Below are 13717 nucleotides of genomic sequence, written 5' to 3' on the forward strand. Positions count from 1 at the left end.
TAGTCAAAGGGTATTTAACATTTTGGAGATGTTATCTGACAGAAGATCCGCTCCGAATCTGCTTGGGTGTAAGCCATCAGCACGGAAAAGCCTAGGACGCTCCCAAAACAGATTCCAATTATTTACAAAGAGCAGTTTCTGCTCATTGCACCATGACATTAACCATTCATTTAGCGCAAATAATCTGCTGAACTTTATTACTACGAATATTATACGTAGCCTACTACAGCCCATATGATCTGTGTTGATCATACGACAGCCGATCACTTGATTTGCAGCCAATGGCATTAGATGAATAAAATGGATGCTGAAAGTAAAAATGAAGCGTGACACACATGCGCACGCACACACACACACACACACACACACACACACACACACACACACACACACACACACACACACACGAGCACTAGCGCAGCTCCTAGCAACAGCACACACTTCCTTCAGTCACAGAATGTGTGTTAGAGTGAGTGAGACTCAGTGTTATTAAAATATAAAACTGCTGCACAGACAGTGATGCTGACTTTTTATAGCTCAGCATTCTTCACTAAAGCATTTACAGATATTTAGCAGTTTAGATATTTTAATAAAAAAATCAATAACACACATCTTAGCCTTGCCTTCATTATGAACCAGTTACTGAACGGATGTTTGTTAGAGAGCGAAGAGAAGTGACAGAAGGATAAAGCCTTACATTCACACTCTACTGAAGCTTTATTAGAGGGTTTCTTCAAGGTCGTAGTTACTGGAGTTGAATATCTGTGATAAAAGGGTTTTCAGGCGGTATTAAAACACAATGATAGACAGAATCCTCTCTCTCACACCAGGACATATTCAGTCTTTAGTCTAGGGTTAAGGTTAAGGTCAATGTTAGGCTTTCAGTGGAGAAGAAATGCCACAAATGAGCAGATAACAGGACTGAACCAAACACTAACTCTTCCACTTAAAGAAATCTGTGGAAACTTTTCACAATCACTTTATATATTCATCATATATTTCATATCTGTCCTGTGTTTATGAAGTTATTGCATCTGAAATGCCAGTGAAAACACTCGATGATGACTCTTAATCTGCACTGACAGACCGAGATCTTCCTCAGAAATCACTATCAGCTTAAGTTTCCAAAAAGGTCAAGAAAGAGCGAAACGCTTCCAGCTCATCGCTGAGATTAAACGACGAACAACAAATGATGAACAATCAATCAAATTACTCTCTCCAGATCAGCTCAACTGAGAATGATTCTCCATCCAATTAGTCTAAACAAACAATCCAGATGTGTGTGTCAGATGTGTGTGTGTCAGAGCATTACAGGTGAACCTGAGTGCCGGGTCAAGCTCCCAAACACGCAATTACCCACACACACTCATTTACGCTGCTATTTAATGACAGACACTAACACTCACTCACACACACACTCATTTACGCTGTTAATTAATGACAGACACTCTCACACACACACACACACACACACACACACACACACACACACACACACACACACACACTCATTTACACTGCTATTTAATTACAGACACTAGCACTCACACACACTCATTTACACTGCTAATTCACGACAGACACTAGCACTCACATACACAAAATGTATCTGTAAGAAGACACACCAACTACACACTTTTTTTGAATTTTAAAATAATTTAACTATGAATAATTTTTTCCAAATGAAGATGTCCTCTAATGTCACCGAAAGGAGGTTGAGAGGTCAGAACTGAAGAAACATTACAAACTACCAAACTAGAGCTAACACACACACTCAACACACACACACGCACACACACACACACACGTTCTGGATGGGTTAGTGAAGAACTCTTCAAGCTCTCTCTACCCAAGCGCTCCATTTGTTGCCGTGGCAACAGCACCGTTCCTGGCAAAAGTTCTTCTTCTAACTACTCTCAACCTCCATTTGTTTAACATATGAAACAAAAAAATACAGCAATCCCCCAAGGTGCCAAGTGCTGACCCTTCATGAAGGTCATTCTACTGCCAGTAAAAATAAACAAATCAATTTATCATGGGATGTCAGCATATATCTGAGAGTTTATTGATTCATATCTCTGTTTAAGCCTGAGGGCACATTGAGAGAAAGAGAGAGCGAAATGAACATTTGAAAAGGAAATTCTTGTTTTAGAAATGATGGAATTGTGGAATGAGTTGAAACACCATTCTAGTGTTCATAGATAAACTCACGGCAAAGATCTTTCTCCTCCTTCGCTTTGAGGTAAACAGAAGTTTGAAATGCGTGAACAGTGATATACTGTTAGTGAACATCCGACACTGTCCACTGAAGAGAGCAGCGTTTATGTTCGGACTATTTAAGTAGTCATTTAATTTTGGTTTTATTTAATTGGTTAAGATGCATCATGTGACTTAGGTTAGAGGTCGTTGTGGCCATCTTAGTTTTCACTTCACCACAGCAGTGATGCAGAAGCAGATGTCTCTCTGATAAAAGATAGATTCTTCTGTTATTTCATGCCAAAGAGGCCATCGTCTGTAAGTTTGTTTATTTAATATCATCCATGTTAAAAAAAAGAGAGTATTTCATAGGATTTAAGAAAACATTTGCTGTACATTTTCAAAGAAGATTATTGTTATCTTTCTTACAATTTACTTTTTTTCATACTCATTACTTAATGTACATTTTCTGTTTGTATTGTAGTTTCACAAAAATGTACGTTGTGGGACTGAAGATTTCAAAGTAAAACACCGAAAAAGAACTTCTTTGGTTTCGGCTTTTTCTTCGACCCTCATCCTGTTTAACTATCTGTTGAGGTGCAACATACTTGCATCAGGGACAGAATAGTGAAAAGACGAAGCTTCAATCCAAAGGAAAGACGGAATCTCTTCATTCAAGCTACAGAGTCTGCTCTCAAGTGAATGATCTCCTCATATCTCTTTCTTCATCAATCCAGTCTTGAACTTTGAGGTACTATCTATGCATTATATGTCATGGAGGGTGACAGAAAATCTGAGACTGAGAAGATACTGAAAACTAGTTCTGTTGTTACACGTTCAACAACATCATCAAAAAGGTCTAGTAGGACATCGGCTAGCATGGCTGCTGCCAAAGCACGAGCTAGAGCTGAGGCAGAGCGTACACGTGCATATTATGTCAAGAAAGAAACTGAAATGAAAGTAGAAAAAGTTCGCATGGAAGGCAGTCTTACAGCACTAGAACATGAAAAGGAGGCTGCTGCCGCTATGGCCGAGGCAAGAATATTAGAGGAGGCTGTAGAGAGCATGGAGGAAGGCAGTTATCGTTCACATAGCCCGATTTTGCTCCTGCAGCAGACCCTGTGCAGCGCACCAGTGATTATGTGGAGCAGCACTCAAATAACTCCATTGTTGTTCCTCCTGAGGAAATAAGTTTAGCCACTCCACCTGTTGATTTCATGAACCTGTATGGAAGTGAAAACAAGCAGTTAACGGAAAGCTCTCATAGGAGTGTGCCACCTGATTTTGTTGAACGGGTCAATAATTCAGTCTCAAAGCCTTACGCTATCAAGATTGAAAAGCCTCAGTCTGCCACGTACAGTCCAGTTAATTACTGGCCCCTTGCACAGACTTACAATTCTGGCGCTCCAATGCAGTCACCTTCCCACGGAGAAGTTGAAATGAGTGATTTAGCAAGGTTTCTTGCCCGTCGTGAGATCATTAGTTCCGGGCTCACAAAATTTGACGATCACCCAGAAAACTACTGGGCTTGGAAATCTTCTTTCTTAAATGCCACCAGTGGGCTCAAACTCACTTCCAGTGAACAGTTGGATTTACTGATTAAGTGGTTAGGCAGTCGGTCATCAGAATATGTAAGACGCATCAGGTCAGTGAATATAAGGTATCCTGACGCAGGGCTTAAAATGGCGTGGGATCGTCTAGAAGAGATGTATGGAGCCCCGGAAGTGGTTGAGAAAGCACTTTTTGACAAAATTGAGAAATTTCCAAAAATCAATAAACAAGATCCTCTGAAATTACAAGAGCTCGGAGATCTGCTACGCGAGATTCAGTCTGCTAAAGCTGAAGGGTACTTGACAGGACTTTCTTATCTGGACACCTCCAGAGGAGTCAATCCGATCGTGGAGAAGCTGCCTTATCACCTGCAAGAAAAATGGATTTATCAGGGTTCTGAGTACAAAAGGAAGTATAACGTTACCTTCCCTCCATTCTCCTTTCTTACTGACTTTGTCTGTCAGGAAGCACATGCTCGAAACGATCCAAGCTTTAGCTTTAGTGCAGTCTGTACAACCCAGATCAAAGCAGAACCGTTGGTTAAAGGACAATTGCAAAGAAGGATGGCTGTGTCTACACACAAGATGGGTGTAACATTGTCAACCGGATTTCTTTCCACAAGAAGTTTCGATAATGAACCTATTGATGTTGAAAAGCAGTGTCCTATACATAAAAACAAACCTCATCCTCTGAGACGTTGCCGTGGGTTTAGAGCGAAGACTCTAGAAGAAAGGCAAACACTGCTTAGAGAAAATGGTGTGTGCTATAGGTGTTGTGCTTCGACGGTTCACTTGGCTAAGAACTGCAAGGCAGTAATCAAATGCAATGAATGTGAGAGCGACCGACATGTGTCTGCACTTCATCCTGGTCCTCCACCGTGGGCCAACAAAGACCCTTCATCAGATCATGGCGGGGAGGAGGATAAAAGCCCTTCTCCTACTGTAACTTCACAATGCACAGAGATTTGTGGAGACAGTCCAATACCCAAATCATGCTCTAAGATATGCCTGATAGGAGTATATCCTGAAGATCATCCAGAATTTATGGTGAAGATGTACGCAGTGCTCGATGAGCAAAGTAATAGATCTCTAGCTAGACCTGAGTTTTTTTATCTATTCAAAGTAAAAGGAACAGAGCATCCATACACTCTTCGAACTTGTGCTGGGTTAACAGAAACTTCAGGAAGAAGAGCCACTGGGTTTCAAGCTGTATCTATGGATGGAAAGACACACGTGTCACTCCCAACACTCATCGAGTGTAATTAAATGCCTGACGACCATTCTGAGATCCCATCTCCCACCATTGCACGCCAGTTCCTTCACTTGAAATCTATTGCTCACGAAATACCAGAGATAGATCCATGTGCTAAGATACTGCTTCTCTTAGGGAGAGACATCATCCAAGTCCACAAAGTGAGGAAACAGCTCAATGGTTTGAACAATTCACCGTACGCCCAAAAACTCGACTTTGGCTGGGTGATAGTGGGAAATGTCTGCTTGGGGTCAGCACATAAACCTAGCACAGTTGACGTGTTCCGCACAAACATACTTCTCAATGGACGTCCAAGCATATGTGAGCCATGTCCTAATCAGATACAGGTGAAAGAGAAGCTAAGCAGTAGAAATCATCCCATCTCTTTACATGGCTGTCATTTTTACCCACCCACTTGCCCTGAGTACTTGCTGGGTAACACTATTTTCGAACGGACACAAGACGACGAAAAAATAGCCCCTTCCATTGAAGATCGAGCATTCATGAAACTGATGGACAAGGAAATGTTCATTGACAGCGCTAACAGCTGGGTGGCACCTCTTCCTTTCCATATTCCACGCCAACAGCTACCCAACAATAGGGACCTGAGTATGAAACGTCTCTTGTCACTCCAACAGACACTAAGGAAGAAGCCTCAAATGCAGGAACATTTCATCACATTCATGCAAAGGATTTTCGATGCAGGTCATGCAGAATTAGCTCCACCTGTGACGAAAAATGAGGAAGTGTGGTACCTGCCTATATTTGGTGTCTATCACCCTCGCAAGCCAGGACAGATCAGAGTTGTTTTTGACTCTAGTGCACAGTACAAAGGTCTTTCTTTGAATCAAGTGCTTCTCTCAGGACCTGATCTGAATAACACCTTGCTGGGTGTTTTGCTGCGTTTCCGTAAAGAGGCAGTTGCATTTACTGCTGACATTGAACAGATGTTCCATAGCTTTGTGGTGAGAGAAGATCACCGCAACTTTCTCCGCTTCTTGTGGTTTGAGGACAATGACCTCTCGAAAGATGTCACCGAGTATAGGATGAAGGTCCATGTCTTTGGGAATAGTCCCTCTCCCGCGGTAGCAATCTATGGACTTCATCGTGCAGCTCAACATGGAGAACTTGAGTTTGGGAAAGATGCAAGAGCCTTTGTGGAGCGTAATTTTTATGTGGACGATGGCCTGAAATCAGTGCCCACGGCTGTGGAAGCAGTTGATCTGTTGAAAAGAACTCAGGAGATGCTAGCAAATTCCAACCTGAGGCTTCATAAAATAGCATCTAACAGTCCTGATGTAATGAATGCCTTTCCTGTGGAGGATCATGTGAAAGATCTCAAGGACCTCGATCTGGAAAAAGATACTCCACCTATTCAGAGGAGCCTTGGTCTGAGCTGGAATCTTAAAACAGATAATTTCACTTTTCGTGTTGATGCAGAAGAGAAGCCTTTTACACGTAGAGGTGTCTTAGCAACTGTCAACAGCGTTTTTGACCCTCTTGGGTTGGCAGCACCTGTTACGATACAAGGAAAGTTCCTTCTTCGTGACCTGACAGCAGACACCAAAGACTGGGATGCCCCTCTACCATCAGTCAAGGAAGCTGAATGGGAGGCTTGGAAAAACTCTTTGCAAGATCTAGCTCAATTTGAAATACCCAGAGTGTACTCAAAGGTTTCGCTATCTTCAGCTCAAAGGAAAGAAATTCACGTTTTCTCAGATGCTTCCACAAAGGCAATTGCAGCAGTAGCCTACCTGAGAGTGATGAATGACAATGGATCATGTACTGTAGGGTTTGTGCTAGGCAAGGCTAAGCTTGCTCCACTGTCTGCTCACACCGTACCTCGATTAGAGCTTGGAGCAGCAGTCCTGGCAGTAGAAGTGGCAGAACTCATTCAAGATGAGATAGATATTACTCCAAACGCTGTAGAATTCTATTCCGACAGTAAAGTAGTGTTGGGGTATATTCATAACCAAACCAGACGGTTTTACGTATACGTGAGTAATAGAGTCCAGCGGATTAGGAAATCTACAAGGCCAGAACAGTGGCATTACATTTCCACAAGTCGAAACCCTGCTGATCACGCAACCCGTTCAGTGCCCGCCTCAGACTTGAAAGATTCCACATGGCTTTCTGGGCCTGCGTTTCTTTCTCATCCTGATTCAGAGTGTCTTGAAGACAATCCATCATACAATCTAATTGACCCTGATTCAGATGTGGAAGTACACTCTAACCGTACAGATCTGACACTCCACGACTTTCCTGTTAAACTTGGCTCACATCGCTTTGAGCGCTTTTCGACCTGGAAATGTCTCTTACAAGCTATATCCAACTTAATTCACATCATTCATTCATTCAGACTCGAAACTGAGTTGGCAAGTACCTGTAAGAAATGGCATCTTTGTGACAAAGCACTCCCAGAGGAACTTTCACAGGCAAAATTTGTGATATTACAATGTATCCAACAGGAGAGCTACCGTGTTGAGTTTGCTCGTCTTTCTGAAGGAAAGGAAATCCCAAAAAGCAGTGGACTGAGAACTCTGAACCCCTTCATTGACCGAGATGGGCTTCTGAGAGTAGGTGGCAGACTCAAGCATGCTCCTATAGAACAAGGAGAAAAGCATCCTTGTATCATTCCTGGGAAAAGCCACATAGCCCTTCTCATCACTAGACACTTTCATGAACGGGTCAAACACCAAGGTCGCCTTTTTACAGAAGGTGCGATCAGAAATGCAGGATTCTGGATCGTCGGGGCGAGAAAACGCATTCATAGTGTGATTCATAAATGCATCATCTGTCAGAAACTCAGAGGAAGAGTTGTTGAACAGAAAATGGCAGATCTTCCTCCTGATCGACTTGCCACTGATCCACCTTTCACTTATGTCGGCCTTGACGTCTTTGGGCCCTGGATGGTCGCCTCTCGCCGCACTCGGGGTGGCTTGGCAAACAGCAAAAGATGGGTACTCATTTTTACCTGTTTGAGTATTCGAGCAGTGCACTTTGAGCTGATTGATTCTCTTGATGCATCCACCTTTATCAACGCCCTCCGACGCTTCTTTGCCATAAGGGGTCCAGCAAAACAAATCAGATCAGACTGTGGCACAAATTTCAAGGGTGCTTGTAAGGAGCTTGGAATGCTTGCAGAGGAGCCTAGTTTTAGGAGCTACTTGAATGAGGAAGGATGTCGTTGGATCTTTAATCCCCCTCATGCATCCCATATGGGAGGAGCTTGGGAGCGACTTATCGGAGTTGCACGTCGCATATTAGACTCCATGCTGCTTCAAAACAGTCACTCTCGTCTCTCTCATGAAATGCTGGCGACATTCTTGGCAGAAGTTTCTGCAATTATGAACGCAAGACCTCTCGCACCGATTTCAAGTGACCCAAATTCACCCGCCCTGTTGACTCCAGCCACTCTTTTGACTCAGAAAGTTGGTGTCTTGTCTCCTCCTCCAGGGGACTTTGAAAAGGATTTTTGCCGCCAGAAATGGAAGCAAGTTCAACAACTTGCCAGCACCTTCTGGGAAAGGTGGCGACGTGAGTACCTAGTCAATCTTCAAAGTCGCCGCAAATGGCACACGAACCAGCCTAACATCAGGGAAGGAGATATTGTACTTATGAAGGAGGCTCAAGTTAAGAGAAATGACTGGCCGATGGCTCTTGTCACTAAGGTCTTCCCAGGCGATGATGGAAAGGTCAGGAAAATTGAAATCAAGGTCACCAAGGATGGGAAGTGTAAAACTTATCTGAGACCTGTGTCCCAAGTGATTCTTCTTCTGTCATCAGAAGAACAGAATGAATAATGTTCTACAGAACTGTGGCATTGTTAGTAGTGGTATTTTTAAAATACCAGACGGGGAGTGTTCTGACTATTTAAGTAGTCATTTAATTTTGGTTTTATTTAATTGGTTAAGATGTAATCATGTGACTTAGGTTAGAGGTCGTTGTGGCCATCTTAGTTTTCACTTCACCACAGCAGTGATGCAGAAGCAGATGTCTCTCTGATAAAAGATAGATTCTTCTGTTATTTCATGCCAAAGAGGCCATCGTCTGTAAGTTTGTTTATTTAATATCATCCATGTTAAAAAAAAGAGAGTATTTCATAGGATTTAAGAAAACATTTGCTGTACATTTTCAAAGAAGATTATTGTTATCTTTCTTACAATTTACTTTTATTCATACTCATTACTTAATGTACATTTTCTGTTTGTATTGTAGTTTCACAAAAATGTACGTTGTGGGACTGAAGATTTCAAAGTAAAACACCGAAAAAGAACTTCTTTGGTTTCGACTTTTTCTTCAACCCTCATCCTGTTTAACTATCTGTTGAGGTGCAACATACTTGCATCAGGGACAGAATAGTTTACATGAATATATTAATATGTGCTGCTTTGCGCTTCCCTCTCTATAACAGAATAAACACACAATAAAAACAAAGGTGGAGAGAAACCAGCCGTTCAGCCGTGTGTTGTTTTAAAGGGATAGTTCACCCAAAAAATTAAAATTCTGTCAGTAATTACTCAGTGTGCTGTCTTGTGTGTTACAGGAGTGTGTTGTCTTGTGTGTTACAGGAGTGTGTTGTCTTGTGTGTTACAGGAGTGTGCTGTCTTGTGTGTTACAGGAGTGTGCTGTCTCGTGTGTTACAGGAGTGTGTTGTCTTGTGTGTTACAGGAGTGTGCTGTCTTATGTGTTACAGGAGTGTGCTGTCTCGTGTGTTACAGGAGTGTGTTGTCTTGTGTGTTACAGGAGTGTGCGGTCTTGTGTGTTACAGGAGTGTGTTGTCTCGTGTGTTACAGGAGTGTGTTGTCTTGTGTGTTACAGGAGTGTGCTGTCTTGTGTGTTACAGGAGTGTGTTGTCTTGTCAAGTCAAGTCAAGTCAAGTTTATTTGTATAGCGCTTTTCACAATACAGATTGTATCAAAGCAGCTTCACAGTATTAAATTAAAATAATACAACAAAGTTTGTTTCAAGAGGAATTTATTGTAATTAGATTAGATTAGATTCTATTATAAAATTAGATTAAATATCCCCAAAATATCCCCAATTGAGCAAGCCAAAGGCAACAAGAGTGTCTTGTGTGTTACAGGAGTGTGCTGTCTTGTGTGTTACAAGAGTGTGCTGTCTTGTGTGTTACAGGAGTGTGAGGTATTTTGTGTTACAGGAGTGATCTGTCTTGTGTGTTACAGGAGTGTGCTGTCTTCTGCATTACAGGAGTGTGCTGTCTTGTGTGTTACAGGAGTGTGTTGTCTTGTGTGTTACAGGAGTGTACTGTCTTGTGTGTTACAGGAGTGTGTTGTCTTGTGTGTTACAGGAGTGTGAGGTATTGTGTGTTACAGGAGTGTGTTGTCTTGTGTGTTACAGGAGTGTGTTGTCTTGTGTGTTACAGGAGTGTGTTGTCTTGTGTGTTACAGGAGTGTGTTGTCTTGTGTGTTACAGGAGTGTGAGGTATTGTGTTACAGGAGTGTGAGGTATTGTGTTACAGGAGTGTGAGGTATTGTGTGTTACAGGAGTGTGTTGTCTTGTGTGTTACAGGAGTGTGAGGTATTGTGTGTTACAGGAGTGTGTTGTCTTGTGTGTTACAGGAGTGTGTTGTCTTGTGTGTTACAGGAGTGTGAGGTATTGTGTTACAGGAGTGTGAGGTATTGTGTGTTACAGGAGTGTGTTGTCTTGTGTGTTACAGGAGTGTGAGGTATTGTGTGTTACAGGAGTGTGTTGGTTTGTGTGTTACAGGAGTGTGAGGTATTGTGTGTTACAGGAGTGTGTTTTCTTATGTGTTACAGGAGTGTGTTTTCTTGTGTGTTACAGGAGTGTGTTGTCTTGTGTGTTACAGGAGTGTGAGGTATTGTGTGTTACAGGAGTGTGTTTTCTTGTGTGTTACAGGAGTGTGTTGTCTTGTGTGTTACAGGAGTGTGAGGTATTGTGTGTTACAGGAGTGTGTTACAGGAGTGTGTTGTCTTGTGTGTTACAGGAGTGTGTTGTCTTGTGTGTTACAGGAGTGTGTTGTCTTGAGTGTTACAGGAGTGTGTTGTCTTGAGTGTTACAGGAGTGTGTTGTTTTGTGTGTTACAGGAGTGTGAGGTATTGTGTGTTACAGGAGTGTGTTTTCTTGTGTGTTACAGGAGTGTGTTGTCTTGTGTGTTACAGGAGTGTGAGGTATTGTGTGTTACAGGAGTGTGTTGTCTTGTGTGTTACAGGAGTGTGTTGTCTTGTGTGTTACAGGAGTGTGTTGTCTTGAGTGTTACAGGAGTGTGTTGTCTTGAGTGTTACAGGAGTGTGTTGTCTTGTGTGTTACAGGAGTGTGAGGTATTGTGTGTTACAGGAGTGTGCCGTCTTGTGTGTTACAGGAGTGTTTTGTCTTGTGTGTTACAGGAGTGTGTTGTCTTGAGTGTTACAGGAGTGTGTTGTCTTGAGTGTTACAGGAGTGTGTTGTCTTGTGTGTTACAGGAGTGTGAGGTATATTGTGTTACAGGAGTGTGCCGTCTTGTGTGTTACAGGAGTGTGAGGCCGTCTTGTGCGTTACTCTTCTGTGCTCTTTCTGAACTCAACAGGTCTCGTTTGTGCCTCACCTGCACCTTCACATTCACAACTAAAGCTTTCTGTAAGGGTTAGTGATGGAGCTCTGAACACTGAAGCTCATGACTGACTGTCGCTCATGGACCTCGACACACACATTCGTCCTTCCACGCTGCACTTCATCATTTACACTACTCTCGGTTGTCATGGTTTCTGCAGTAATGTTTGCAGATTTCTGCTAATCAAGGTCATCATGTGACAGAAGCTCGAGTCAAACCCATACATCTGACCTGTAACTGCAGTGGAAACAGAATCACCCGCGGCCGAAGGATCTAGTTCTCGCCACACTGATGAATCCTGAAGACGTTTCCACTGGTCTGTGTGTGTCAGGAGTTTGTTGGGATGAATAAAGCAGGATCTCGTCGCCGCCTCTCAGTCTCTCTCGGGCTTCATGCCAGCAAACACCCACACACTCCTGTATGATTCCTCACTCAAACACACTCAAACCTGCCACAGTGAGACCTGCAAAAAAACACGGTTATGCATGAAACGGGAGAAACATCAAGCATTTAATTCATTAACAGCAGTATAATTCAATTATTATATTCAAATGTTCTTCTAGAAATATAAATGATATTAACAAATAAAAAGATATCTTCCTTTTTTTCTTCTTCCCTTTCTTCATAATGTTAAGTTTATTCTTAACATTAAAATAATCATGCAAAATAAGATTTATTTGCTCATATTTTTGTGGCAATCGTGATTATGATAATTGTGTCACTCAGTGGTCCAATCAGAGCGATGCTTAAGCGATTGTGTACTTTGTGTTTATTGTGTTGTTATGCCTCTATAGCAGACTGAACTGTGAGTCAGGATCACATACGCCTTCAGACGCCCACACACACACCCACGGGCCGTATGCGCACACACACACACACACACACACGGGCCGTATGCACACACGCACACGCACACGCACACGCACACGCACACGCACACGCACACGCACACACACACACACACACACACACACACACACACACACACACACACACACACACACACACACACACACACGGGCCATACACACACACACACACACACACACACACACAGAGACACACACACTCATGCACACACACACACACACACACACACACACACACACACACACACACACACACACACACGGGGCGTATGCACATACACACACACACAGGGCGTATGCATGCACACACGCACAGGCTGTATGCACACAGACACACACACACTCACAGAGACACACACACACGGGCTGTATGTACACAGACACACACACTCACAGACACATACACACACTCACAGGCCGCATGCATGCAAACACACACAGACACTCACACCTACCGGCTGTATGCATGCGCACACGCATGATGCCTTGGAGATGGAGATGGAGATGGAGACTCGATGGAGATGGAGATGGAGACTCGATGGAGATGGAGAGACTGATTAGGCGGACAAGAACCCATGACACTTTCTGCTAATGTTTCTCTTTATTTCTGAAAGCTCTGCCTGCAGTGTGTGTTTGTGTGTGTGTGTAGTGTGTTTGTAGTGTGTGTGAGCTGCTTTCCTCTTATCAGGGTTGATGATGATTATTAAAGAGTGAGTCTAAGTCGACTAGTTCTCCTGCAGTCTGAAGCGTGGAGCGACACACACTCATGTCTCACACTCTCCATCTTAATGCTAACCAGCAGCAGAATGCTAATGAATGTACTGCACTGAAAATCTGCACTGCTTTATTCAGTCGTGTGGTGAAACATGCGGTGAAACGTGCGGTGAAACGTGGTGAAACATGCGGTGAAACGTGCGGTGAAACGGGCGGTGAAACATGCGGTGAAACGGGCAGTGAAACGTGCGGTGAAACGTGCGGTGAAACGGGCGGTGAAACATGCGGTGAAACGTGCAGTGAAACATGCGGTGAAACATGCGGTGAAACATGCGGTGAAACGGGCAGTGAAACGTGCGGTGAAACGTGCGGTGAAACGGGCGGTGAAACATGCGGTGAAACGGGCGGTGAAACATGCGGTGAAACGTGCGGTGAAACATGCGGTGAAACATGCGGTGAAACGGGCGGTGAAACATGCGGTGAAACGGGCGGTGAAACATGCGGTGAAACGGGCAGTGAAACGGGCGGTGAAACATGCGGTGAAACGGGCGGTGAAACATGCGGT

Source organism: Leuciscus leuciscus (assembly GCF_965113295.1).
Source record: "Leuciscus leuciscus genome assembly, chromosome: 14".
NCBI lineage: Eukaryota > Metazoa > Chordata > Actinopteri > Cypriniformes > Leuciscidae > Leuciscus > Leuciscus leuciscus.